This window comes from Onychomys torridus, chromosome 8 (assembly GCF_903995425.1).
Source record: "Onychomys torridus chromosome 8, mOncTor1.1, whole genome shotgun sequence".
In the NCBI taxonomy this organism is placed as follows: Eukaryota; Metazoa; Chordata; class Mammalia; order Rodentia; family Cricetidae; genus Onychomys; species Onychomys torridus.
The window spans coordinates 16,030,859-16,044,908 of NC_050450.1; the positions used below are offsets into that span (position 1 = coordinate 16,030,859).

General features: G+C 43.8%; 1 protein-coding gene across 1 annotated transcript in view; it reads left to right on the forward strand.

Annotated features, from left to right (window-relative positions):
* The window catches only part of Adcy9 (adenylate cyclase 9), a 131,089-nt gene that overhangs the window by 62,249 nt on the left and 54,790 nt on the right, over positions 1-14,050 (forward strand). The gene's annotated exons all lie outside the window — the stretch shown is intronic.

A 14,050-nucleotide genomic window follows, 5' to 3' on the forward strand; every position in this document is an offset into this window, starting at 1 on the left:
CCCTGCTGACCCTGACCTAGGTCTGTGCTGCTTGTGGGAAGTCCGGGGACTGTTGTGGTGTCCACTCCAGTGCACGCCTCTCCCCAGTGTGTATGATTTTCTGCCTGTCTTGGGCAGTGTTTCCATTCTGAGCATTAGATGGATGTTCACCTGTGACTTAGAGCTGCCCTGGATAAGTGCGCCCTTCACCCCCACTGCTGCTTTGGGGCAGAGGTGTCTTACCTGTCTCATCGGAAAATTACATGAGGTAATGGGAATGTGAAGTGCCTGACACCAGGTACCATTATTAATTCCAGCTCAGTCAGCAGTCAAAAATACCTGTTTTAACACCTCCGCTTGGGATCAGTTTCTGACACAAAGAAGACACTTGTAAAGTGCTCGCGCCATCTTTGGGAATGGTTCCTTTTTAGTTAGATGGGAACGAGAAAGTGATTCTGTTGTATGCCTTCTGAAGAGCAGCCATGTGTGCAGGCAGACAAGATGTGAGCATTGCTTAATGACTTCATTCCTGCTAGGTGGGCTTCATCATTTAATAGACATGAGGGAGAGAGAAGGAGAAACTTCAACAGCATCATCACAGTCAAGACAGATTAAAGTCACTCTTTAAGCATGTGCAGGTCCGGGACCCCTGTCTTGGTGGATAAAACCCACCAAACTGTGGAGTGAGGCACCTCAGACTGCTTTGGTCTCTCACTGGAATTTTTTATGTGGAAGAATATGTTAAACTTAGTTGTTTCAGAAAAAAAAAATTAGCTAAAACCCTTAAGGAGACAAGCATGGCAACATTAGCAGAATACCTGAAAAGCCAGGAGGCAGGAGAGGGGCATATAGTGCCAAAATGTACTGGCCTTGTGGGAAACTGTATGTCACATATCAGAGGACACACGGACAGTGGATGCGGAGCCCGGGTGGAAAGGCTGCCCTGGCTGTAGGCTCTGGCAGCTTTGGGAGCCATACTGGAGTTTATGCTTTGCTCTGTGTCTTCAAGGACCGGTGTGGGCTGAATGTGGTGATAACCATGCAGAGTGCTCTGCACAGAGGCACACATGTGCTCTCCAAAGGCTAGCTGCAGTTGTTGCTATTTTATTTTTCTTAAAATTAGGGTTTTTTTGTTTGTTTGTTTGTTTTTTTAATGAAGTTGAGGATCGAACCCAGGGCCTTGCACTTGCTAGGCAAGCGTTCTACCACTGAGCTAAATCCCCAACTCTTGTTTTTTGTTTTTCAAGACAAGGTTTCTCTGTGTATTTCTAGCTGTCCTGGAACTCACTTGGTAGACCAGGCTGCCTATGACTCTCAAGTGCTGGGATGCTATCACACTTGGTTAATTAAAAAAAAAAAAAAAATATATATATATATATATATATATGTACACACACACACATACACACACACACACACACACACACATATATATATATATATATATAATGTATACAATGTTCTGTCTGCATGTGTGCCTGCACATCAGAAGAGGGCATCAGATCTCATTACAGATGGTGTGAGCCACCATGTGGTTGCTGGGAATTGAACTCAGGACCTCTGGAAGAGCAGCCAGTTCTCTTAACCTCTGAGCCACCTCTCCAGCCCCTATATATTTTTTTTTAATTTTATTTTAAGAAACAACCAAATAGGTTTTAGAGGCAGATTTGTTAGCTGACAGCATACAGGATGGTTTGGAAGAGGAAAAATGCAAACCAGTAAGTTAGATGGAAAGTATTTGAATAGACCCAGGAGATGTTAAGGTGCAGTAAGTGGGAATGGAAAGAAGACAACCATTTCAATAGGGGAGTTGATAGTTAGGGAGGAAGGAAAAGGACTTGCCTAGGAGGCTTTGCTGAAGATACCTGGGGAGCCATGGCCTTCTATTGTATTGCATGCCAGCAGTACTCCCTCTTCAGTCTTAAGTGATGCTCTGTGGTGCCGGACTCCTCTGTAGAGCTGGACAGCATGGCCGAGGTCAGGCAGCAGCATTATACACAAGCCTCCCAAGCAAGCATGTGCGGTTTGTGTTGCAGAGGATGAGAGTTTTTTTTAATGAGTTAGTCTTAAATGAGATGTGGAAGATGCAAGGTGTTGCCTCTGTCTGCTGAGAGGAGGTGGAAATTATTCTCATGGCAGGAATTCTGAGGGGTGGGCTCATCTTTGCCAAAGACTGTGGACAGAGCCCTTGAGACCTTTAAGCCTAGAAGTTGGGAAGTTAGAGAGCTAGAGATGTAATCAGGAAACCAAATCAGAAAAGGAAGAAGGGAGGGGGAGGCAGGGGGAGAGAACGCTGGGAAAAGTAAAATGGTCCCTAAGGGAGTAAGATGGAAGTTTCCTGAGACAGCACAACTGACAAACATCCTTTCCCGTCCCCCTGTTTAGTTGGAGTGATATACACACAAGTTTTGGGGAGCAGGCTATATCTGCATGTTTTTGGTTTTGTATGATGAATGAGTGTGGTTAATTTCGATATGAGCATGCATAATCATTCAACCTGTGACTGCACTCACATTAGCTTTCCACTTAGAAAGAACTAATATAGGATAATACTCATATTCACACATATTATATATTAAGTAATGAGAAAGATATTTCAGCCTGTCCTGTTCTCTAGTTCTGCAAGGCATAAGTAGAGTATACTGGCAGCATTTGCCCTTGGATGCCTAGAGTGGAAAGTGGAGCTTCCAGAATTTCCCCTGTCTTCCCCAATAGTAAGTCAAAAGCAGTACCACATTCCCAGGATGGTGAAGGCTAGTGTCACTATGAAAGACCCCAAAGATGCAAGGGTAGTGGTTCCTGCCACATCTCCATTCAGTCCACAGTAAACTTATCAGGAGCCTTGTAGAGAAGATGGATGAATCTCAGAGAATGACACTGGGTTGACAGGATGTAACTAGGTGATGATGCCAGTTGCAGCTACTGTTGTGGCCCTGATGCTGGAGAGCAAACCATATGTTCCCTGGTACCTCTGTATTTCATATGCCTGATAATAAAAACTACCAGAAGCATTTTAGTCCAGTCACCAGATACCTTTCAGGGTTGTACCTTGGGGTATGATCAGCTTTCCAGATAGGTGTCCTGGTGGCCAAAGGGTATAACTCAAGTATAGGAGAAGTAACTAGAAGAGGTTCAGGACTCTTGTGGAGAGAGGATTAGCATAGTTTGTATTGTAAGAAGAGTACTGCATTGTTCTAGGTGGAACCTGGTTACTACTGACTGTGTTTAGAAGTTAACGGTTGTGAAGGGCTGGAGAGATGGTCCAGCAGTTAAGAGCACTAGTTGCTCTTCCAGAGGACCCAGGTTCAATTCCCAGCTCCTACAAGGCAGCTTGCAACCATCTGTAACTCCAGTCCAGGAGATCTATCGCTGTCTTCTGACCTCTACAGGCACCAGGAACACACATGGTGCACAGACATACAGGCAGGCAAAACACTCATATTCATAAAAATAATTTAAAAATAAAAAATAATAAAGTGTGTAAAGAGAGCTGGGTACATGCAGTCCACAGAGGTGGACTGTACTAAGGTCACTGTGTCACTTTGGCTCAATTGGAAGTTCATGTGTGCATGTGCTACGGGAGACAATTGGCATGGGTTCTGGGATCTGGATGAGAGCAGCTACCATGTTCTCTCTGCCTTTCCAGAGTTAGTACTGGAAGTGGGAGGGACTTGTCTGCTGTACACGGCCTCCATGTGCCAGCTCACCTTATGGCACAGGGAAGCTGTTACATTGAAAGCTTCTCTGATGCCAGGAGTCTGGGCATCCTATCAATCTGCACTTGCGACCGAGTAATTATAACTTTTTTTAAACAAGCTCATCAGTGCTTGTGCACATCAGCTGCATTTGTAAGCACATTATAAATATTTACTCTTTTAATGTTTGTCAGTTCTATAAGACAGGTGACACCATCCTACCCTTCCAGACTAAGAAACTGAGGCATAGAGGGGTAAGTAATAGCCTCCAGCTATGCAGGATGTCTGTAGGGCTGAGGTCTGAACCCAGGCACGGTTCTGGGATCCAGGAGCTGAAGTGTAACTATGCTGGTACTACCTACACTAGATGTGAAGAGGACTTGCCTTCAGCTGAAAATCTAGACACTTTCACCGAAGATCCTTTGACAGGCTAAACCTAGAGGAGTTTTCAATATCCTTTGGTGGTTATATGTGACTGATGGAAAAGTAACTTCCCAGAAAACAATTTTGTTTCAAAAAGAATGACCACCTCCCAGGACCTTTAATCAGTCTGAAGCTTAAATTAGGTATATTTGGGCGGTGGTGGCACACGCCTATAATCCCAGCACTCAGGAGACAGAGGCAGGCAGATCTCTGTGAGTTTGAGGCCAGCCTGGTCTACAGAGCTAGTCCAGGACAGGCTCCAAAAGCTACAGAGAAACCCTGTCTCGAAAAACAAAAAACAAACAAACAAAAAAAATTAGGTATATTTACATAGCAACCCAACAGTGAAAACTCCTTGAGTACAGCGACACATCGGTGCTTGTGACTAGTATTATGAATGTGTAACTATGCCGTGGAGAGGTAGACACTGGGCCCAAACTCTTAGCAGCGTGAAGCTGAGGGGCTGGAGTTCTTTTCCTTGCATCCAGATTCTGACCTGCCTGTCACACCCCACAGGCAATTCTTGCTTAGTCTGTGCTTTTGCAAACCTCTCTCTTTTTTTTAACGTGTGAAACATGGGTTAGAGAAACGGCTCTGTGTTTAAGTGCTGCTCTTCCTGGACACTGAGTTTCGTTCCCAGCACCCACACCAGGTAGCTAACAACTGTCTGTAACTCCAGTCCAGGGGGATCCTGTGCCTCTGGCCTCCTCAGGCATTTGCATTCATATGCACATACCCACACACTGAGACACACATCTACACATAATTAAAACTAATAAAAATAAATCTTACAGTAATTATGAGGCATGCCATAGATATGCACTGCATATAATAATGCAGTCTGATCATAGGAAAGTGACTGCCAGAATCTACCAGACAATCTGCAAAGAGAGCAGCCATCCTTTTCTGTCTTCTCCCTACTGAAGGTGGCCACGTTCTTGCCATTTCTGGTGGTTACTTCCTTATTCTACTGTCTGGTATTCTTACTCCAGTGTGTGCCTGTGGGTGTGCAGCTCTGCCCTTCCGTTGTGGCTACTCTTTGGGTTGCTCCTGGTTTTGCTTTTTTCCACCAGCTTTTCATTTTGACAGATTTCAGACCTTCAGAACAGTTGAGACCAGTATAAGAGACATGATATGTCATAACATCTGTCAAATGTGTGTACTCCGAAAGTGTATGTACATATATATTTCCTGTATATGTGTATATATATGCACACATATGTGCTGGTGTGGATCTTGTCCTAGCTAGCTTCTTAATTCCTAAGCCCATGTGATCCTTCTCCCTTAGTCCCCTGAGGATCTGGGAGCAGAGCTGCATACTATTGTGTGTGGCTTTATCTGTTTCCTTTGGGAGCCTTTGAACCATTGCAGAGTAAATTGTAGGCATGTGGCCCACTACTCCCAAATTCCTTAGCACATATCTTATGAGAGCAAGGACTTTCTCCTGCATAGACATAACAAATCGTAAGAAGCTTAGCATTGCCAGGCATGATGGTGCAAGCCTGTAATGCTACCACTCAGGAGGCTGAAACAGGAGGGTTGTGAGTTTGAGGCCAGCCTGGGCTACATAGTGAGACCTTATCTCAACAACAACCAACAGCAACAAACAGTGCTAGCAAGATGACTCGCAAACCTTATGTCCCAACTTTTTTCCTCAGAATCCACAGTGAAAGAAGAGAACCAATCCCCAAAGTTGTCTTCTGACTGCCACACGTGTGCCAAGGCATGTCCACTTCCATACTCAACACACTCATATCACACACACACACACACACACACACACACACACACACACAGCAAAATTTAAAAACCAAAGGGCTAAGGATGTAGCTTAGTGATAGAGTACTTACCTAGTGTGTGTGTGGGAGAGGGGGGACTGGGTTCAATCATAAGCATTGTAACAAAAGGAATTTAACATTGACAAAATTCTCTCATCAAGTATTTCTATTCACATGTTCCATTGTCCAGTGTCCTGTTAGAGCCTTTATTGTCAGGGCTTATCTATTGCATTTGGTCATCATATCAGTCTTGTCCCTTTAGATCTAAATAATGCCTTAGCAGCATTTGAATGCTTTTTTATTTTTCCTTTTTGCTCTATGTGTGTGTTCATGTGTGTGAATGAGGTTATGTGCATGCTATAGCATGCATATGGAGGTCAGAAGACCTTCTTCCATGTCTTGTTCACGGCTGCTTACATCAGGCCTCCCGGCCTGTGAGCATCCTGGGATTCTCTTGTCTCTACCTCCCATCCTGCACTAAGAACTCTGGGATTCTAGATACACACTGCTGTGTCCAGTGTCACGTGGCTTCTGGGTATCTGAACTCAAGTCCTCATTCTTAGGTAGCAAGTGCTTTACTTACTGATCTGTCTCTCTGCTCAAATATTTATTTAATTTTTTGCGCTTAAGTACAATTTCTATGCATAAAAATGTTTGAGACCTATCACAAAATAAACTGCAGATCCACAACCATCACTCAGGTAAAATAGAGCACCCCATTTCTGCCCTTACCACTATCTACTTCTTCCTCCCAGTGGGAACCTGTGTCCTGACTTCTGGCACTGTGGTGATTTTTGCCTGTGTTTGAGTTTCATGTAAGTTTGTATTCTCCAGTGGTTCCTCCCACCATGCAGTACTTTGTTGGTGAGGTTCATTCCTACTGCTTGTGGTTTTCATTCATTTTTACTCTGTAGTATATTCTCTGACCACAACATAATCATCTGGTCCCGTCTAAGTCTGTGTGGATGTTTGGGTTTCATCCATCTTTGGCTTTTGCTGAGTTCCTGTGAAAGTTCAATTATGTCCTGACTCCTCCTCCTCCCCTGCATTTCTGTTAGACAAATAAATGACCAGAAGAGGAATTGCTGAACCATGCAATATGAGCATCTTCCATTCCAGGAGACAGTGTTGGATCGTCTACCGATCACTTTTCCGTCGCTATGCCCACCCACAAGGTTTGTGAGCCTCCGTGCTCCGCCTGCTTGGATCTGATCTTAGCCACTCTGGTAGACGGCACTGCTCTGGTGGGGTGCCTTTTCACAGTCAGGGGGCTGTTGTGCCTGGCTTTGCTCCTTTGGGATTGTTCAAGTTTGTTGTGCATTTCCCCACAGTTGCCTGCCTTTGTTTTCTTGTTGATTTTAAGGAGTTCTTTAATTTAGGTTAAGTTATATGTGAAGTATGATTCTTCTCTCATATTGGCCTTTCCTTTTTACTATGATGTTGCTGTTTTTATGGGTCATTTGGTCAAATGTTGGCAATTGGCATAAAATTGAACCTAGGTTTATTACTCTTTTCCTTGACGGGTCTGTGTTTTCTCTGCCATATTTCCCTACCTACTCTAAGACCATAAAATTCTTTTCTTATGTTTCCTAAATGTTCTCTTGTTTAGCTTTTCACATGTGTGTCTGTAATCCACATAAAATTGATTGTGTGTGTGTGTGTCCGCGCTGTGAGACAGGAGCAAGCTTGCATGAAAACAAATAGATATGTCTACTTTCCTAAGTACTGTTTCTAACCATTTTTTTAAGGTGTCATCTGCATACCATAAAATTCCACTGTTAACAAGTGTACAATTCACCTACCTGGAGACAGTTTAGAGAGGTGTCTGGGAACATTCCCATTGCCCACCAGGCTCTTCCTGTGCCTCCTCAGGCAGCACCCACCCTTAGTGCCAAGTCTACTTTTTGTCTATACATTTGTCTTTTCTAGGCATTTCTTGTAACCAGAGTGATGAGTGTGAGGTTCATCCATGCTGTGGCATGGACTACCTAGTTCCTTCCTTCTGAGTCAGTTCCGTGGTGTGGATGCACCACAGTTTATCTGTTCACCAGCTGCTGCACATTTGGACTATTTCCACATCTTGGCTCAACAAATAAAGCTAGTCTGACCACCACATAAGGCTTGGTTTACATAGGTACTTTAACGTCTCATGAGTAGTGACTCATATGGCTATGGTCATATACTTTTATTTTCCTAATTATCTTTTGTAAAGTGCTTTGTTTTCTCTTGGAATACAGCTCAATGGGTTTTTGACACAGGTATAGATTTTATGGCCCAAGTTCAATTAGGGTACTGAGCAGTTCCGTCACTCCCCAGAAATGCTGTCCTTGTGATGACGAGGGAAGTTCTGGGCCTCTCCCTTTAGGGACACATCATTGAGACAGAGTCATATGGTGTGTGGCTTTTATGACACGTTTCCTTCCCTGTGAGATTTATCTTAATTGTTACATCTATCTGTAACACACTCCTTATACTGCTGAATTAGTGTTCCATTGTGTGGATAGATAACCATAGTGTTTATCCACTTACCCACTGAAGGGCTGGTAGATTTGTTTCCAGGTTTGGGCAGCTGTGAGTAGAGTTGCTGTAAACATCCGTGTATAGTGTTTTGTGTTAATACAAAGTTTAATTTCTCAAGGGAGATTATCCAGGGTTGAGGTCACTGGGTGTGGGACTGAAGTTTCCCCATGGCAATTACCCCATTTTACATCTCCATACCTCATTCCATGACAGTTCTTGTTACCCTAGAGACTTGTAAGGACTTGATGTCTTTCTTTCTTTCTTTTTTTTTTTTTTTTTTTGAGCTGAGAATCGAACCCTGGGCCTTGCGCTTGCTAGGCGAGTGCTGTACCACTGAGCTAAATCCCCAACCCTTGATGTCTTTTTTTTTTATTAAAATCATACTAGTGGGTATAGAGTGAAAGCTCCTGGGGTTTTAATTTGCATGTCTGATTGGTGTAGGACATGTCATATACATAGGGGAACTGGCAGCAACAGAAGGTGTCCACTCTGATCCAGATTCTGTTCTCAGAGCCATCCTTTGCTTGAGCTCCACAGTGGAAGTTTTATTGTGAGTCAAATGTCTATATTTGTTTGTCTTTGTGTCTGTATTCCACTGTGCTAATTGCTGTGGCTTTGTGAGGGGTATTAGAAGCCTATAAAAGTCTCCCCACTGTTCTTCAGGATGTTTACATACGTGGAACTATGCCCTATGTGACCTTTTGGGTCTGTTTTCAAGGTTCACTGTGTTGTAATAAGTGTAGTGCTTCTTCCCTTTCTCTGTCTGAAAAAGATTTCATGTGTGGAATGCCACTGGTCGGGGATCGCTGGGTCATTCCTGCTTGTTATGAATAATGCTGCTCTGGACATTAGTTTACATGTTTTTCCATGGATGAAGGCTATAGTTTCTCTTAGGCATCAACCTCAGAGTGGAATTCTTAGGTCACATCGCAACTCTAAGTTTAGCATTTGGAGGACCTGCCAGACTGCCTTCTGTGGGAGCTGCATTGGGAAGCCTCAGCAGCAAAGTGGGAGACTTCTGCTTTGTCCTTGTCCTCACTGTCATCTTGTTTTCATTGCCCCACTTAGTGGGTGGAAACATTTATTCAGTATTTTAAATTTTGGAAGTTTTATTTTATTTGATATGTGTAAGAGGGCTTAGCCTGCATTTGGGTCTGTGCATCACATGTGTCCCTGGTGACCTCAGAGATCAGAAGGGGTCATCAGTTCCCTAGAACTGTACTTACAGATGGTTGTGAACCACCATGTAGGTGCTGGGAATCAAACCTGGCTCCTCTCTAAAAGCAACAAGTGTTCTTACCACTGAACCATTTCTTTGATACCCTGTTTCGTTTTTTTGGGGTAGGGTGGTGGCACACATTACATGTGGAACTCAGAGGATAACTTGTGAGTGTCACACAGATCCTGGGGATTGAACCCAGGTCCTTAGACACCGGCAGCTTATCCACTGAGCCATCTTACCAGCTCATTATTGTAGTTTTGTTGTGTTTTTTTTGTTTTTCAAGACAAAGTATCTCTGTGTAACAGCTCTAGCTCTTCTGGAACTCACTCTGTAGACCAGGTTGACCTCAAACTCACAGAGATCCACCTGGCTCTGCCTCTTGAGTGCTGGCACTAAAGGCGTGTGCCACCGCCGCCCGGCTCTCATCATCGTAGTTTGTTTTATTTATTTATTTATTTATTTATTTATTTATTTATTTATTTTGGTTTTTCGAGACAGGGTTTCTCTGTGTAGCTTTGTGCCTTTCCTGAAACCCACTTGGTAGACCAGGCTGACCTCAAACTCACAGAGATCCACCTGGCTCTGCCTCCCAAGTGCTGGGATTAAAGGCATGTGCCACCATGACAAATTTAAATCAGTAGTTATATACATTTCGATTGGCTTTGAAAGTGGTTGGGGATTTAGCTCAGGGTAGAGCGCTTGCCTAGCAAGTGCAAGGCCCTGGGTTTGGTCCTCAGCTCCGGCAAAAAAAAAAAAAAAAGGAAATTATACATTTACAAACTCAAGTTCCATTTGCTTTTGGGATACCATCTTACAATGACTCCAGTTTGCAGTAAGGCTCATTAAGGAATGGCTCAGCTGCCTTTAGCCTACCGGCTATGGGTGGATTAAGACTTCTGTTGGTTTTTTCTGAGTCAAACACAGAGACTGCAAGCCCGGAGCCACTTAGAGATCTTTGGCAACAGTTAACTCTGCAGCTCTCACACAACTGAGCCTATATGGTAATGAGTATTCAGAGACGGGTAATGCCTTGGGGGCGCTCACCAACCTAAGACAGACACCTGGGTGGCCTAGAAAGGTGTCTACATGATGGGTAAGGTGACCTGCTGACGTCCCATGCAACTTAAGTCAGAAGCTCATTTTTTAGTAAAAGGGGGGGGACCTATAGGGCTCTGACCCCCGTTTTGGGTAACTGTTGCCTTGCTTGCTGACCTTGACCTTGATATCCTCTCTATGCTAATTCCCTGCGAGATTCCACCTTCCTGAATGCTTAAGGGAAGCTCCTTGTCTGTGTATCCAGCATTTTGGGAATTAATAGCTTAGATGCAGGATTGTAAAATATCAGAAATGGGGTTGGGGACTTAGCTCAATGGTAGAGCACTTGCCTAGCAAGCACAAGGCCCGGGGGTCGATCCTCAGCTCCAAAACAAACAAACAAACAAACAAACAAACAAAAACAGAAGCAAATTTCTGCCAACCGGGGTTCTCCCATTGTGCTGTAAGCCTGTATTTAAGACCTCCTCCCTCCTTCAATAAACAGCATTCGGCATTAAAAAAAAGAAGAAGAGGAGGAGGAGGAGGAGGAGGAGGAGGAGGAGGAGGAGGAGGAAGAGGAAGAAGAAGAAGAAGAAGAAGAAGAAGAAGAAGAAGAAGAAGAAGGGGGGGATCAAGATCATGATGGGGAAACCCACAGAGATAGCTGACCGGTGCTAGTTGGAGTTCACTGACACTGGACTGACAGCTCAGGAACCTGCATAGGACTGAACTAGGCCCACTGAATGTGGGTGACAGCTATGTGGCTTGATCTGTTTGTGGGGACCCTGGCAGTAGGACCAGGACTTATCCCAGGTGCATGAACTGGCTTTTTGGAGCCCATTCCCTGTGGTGGGATACCTTGCTCAGCCTTGATACAATGGAGAGGGACTAGGCTCTCCTTCAACTTGGTATGCCAGACTTTGTTGACTACCATGGGAGGCCTTACCCACGCTGAGGAGTGAATGTGGGTAGAGTGGGAGGGAGGTGAGGAGGTGGGAGAAGGGGAGGGAGGGGGAACTGGGGTTGGTATGTAAAATGGAAAAAAAAATATATATATATATATATATATATATTTTTTTTTAAAAAAAGGCATGTGCCACCACCACATGGCATAGATGTATTCATTGGGACTGTGCTTCCCAACTCTACATTCTGATTGATTGTGCTTTTCTGTAGTTGTCTTTATCTCAAAGAGAAGTTTCCTTGATGAGGGATTAAAGACTACATTTATCTGTAGGTGTAAAGGCAAGTGTTTAAGTTTTTCTTAGGGATTATTGCTGGTTTAATGAAGTGATGGTTGTAGGTTCTCTAATGTCCATGACCTCATTAGTGATGAGTAGTTAGCTAGGTTTTTCATAACAGGCTCATTGTACTTTGATTTGCTGCATATTCTTGCTGACTGATGATATGGAACAACTTTTCAAATGCACATATTCTTTGGCCAAATGTGCATCTTTGAAGAATTCTATTCAGATTCTTTGCTTTAAAAAAAAAAACGGAGTTATTAGATCTCTTATTGTAGGAATTCTTTACATACTATCAGCCTACTTCCTGACCTCTCCCTGTTTTACCTATGACATGGGCTTGAGCCTTGGAACTGATTCCCTGACATACAATTTGTCCACTTACTCAGTTGCATATCCACTCACTGCATCACTGCCTGTCTTATACCTTTGCTATTTCTTTGCCTGCTGGGTAGTTTTGAAATAGCCAGTTCCCACTGTCATCTGCTGGCAGCATATTCATCTGGAAGAGTCTAGATTCTTTCTCCTGAGAGCCTTTATTCCAGTGGGAGCCTTGGGATATCTTATATCAGTCATTTCTGAAATACAAACTAAAATCTCCACGAGGTAGTTCTTGTGAGAATTAATTGAGGCTTTAACCCTACCTCCACAGTATGAACTTCTTGTCAAACACACCCTCTTCCTAAAGCCCACAGATAGGTACAGCACTTAATGTTTCTTTCTCTTTCCTTTTTCATGAGGTTATGTAATCCTGCTGCTGCTCAATCAATCTCTCTCTCTCTCTCTCTCTCTCTCTCTCTCTCTCTCTCTTCCTCTCCACTTCTCCCCTCCTCTTCTCTCTCTCTCTCTCTCTCTCTCTCTCTCTCTCTTCCTCTCCTCTCCTCTCCCTTTCCTCTTCTCTTTCTCCCTCCCCTCCCCTCCCCTCCCCTCCCCCCCCCTCCCCTCCCCTTCTCTCTCTCTCTCTCTCTCTCTCTCTCTCTCTCTCTCTCTTTCTGCATCTGTGATCTCTCCTCTCTGAGCCTGATCACCATGACATTGGTCCTCCCGGGCCGCCGTACCACTCCATTCTGCTGCCACACTTCATGGCCACACTGTGATTTCCACATTTCCCTTTAGCAGGCTAGCCCACCCTGTCAGTCTGTGTCCTCTCCTGCCTAGCAGTCTCTCCTCAACGTGGCCCCTGACATACTTCCTGCTTGTCCAGGCTCATTTTTCAGATGGCCTTATTCTCTCTAGAAGCATTTGACCTAGTGACTCATTCCCATCTTGATTCCCCCATCCTCCTAGCTGCCTTTGAGTGTTTTGTTTCTGCTTCTATCTGTCCTACTTGTTGCCCCTTAGACCCATTGCCAAACCCACCTCCCTTGTCATTTCTGAACATCGAAGTTCCTCAGGACCATCTTGCCAACCTTGTGGGAGTGAGTAGGATGGACATCTGTGACTTTGGTGGCCTATGCGTCAGCACCTTCATTTGGATAGGTTCTAAGAACATATTATTTATTGAAATAATGAACAAGATAAGAGTTAATATTCCCTTTTTAAAAATGGTCTGCAGATAAATATTTATGTATTTCTATACACACATGGACACATATTCTCATAACATGTTTTTGCACACATGTTTACACATAGAACTATGGAATGCTTTCTTTTTTTTCTTTCAGTTTTGTTTCTAGAGACAGGGTCTTGTTATATAGTGCTGGCTGTCCTGGAACTTGTCAAGAAGCTGTGGCTGGCTTTGAACTCCTGATCCTCCTGCCTCTACCTCCCAAGTGCTAGAATTACATGTGTGCACTGCTTTCCCCAGATTTCAGCCACTTTTAAGACTACCACCTCTGCTGAACACACACTGCTATGTCCAAGGGAAGCTGATTAAAGGCTATGCAGAGGAGGTATTTGGGAAATTTACTAGAAATGTTTTTGATGGTCTCGGTGATTAAAGGTTATGTTGTCTATAAATTTAATTTTATTTTCAGTTTGGAAAGAGGACATTACTATTTAAGTATGTGGTAAAGGTAATAAATGTTTAATGAAAAGGAGTCACGAGGCCTGTTAGAGTTGAGGATCTGTGGCTTGGCCTTGCTTCCAGAAGGTGTTACTATGGCTGCTTAAGGGAATTCAAAATATTCCAAAGACCTTTACAGGGATCTTATG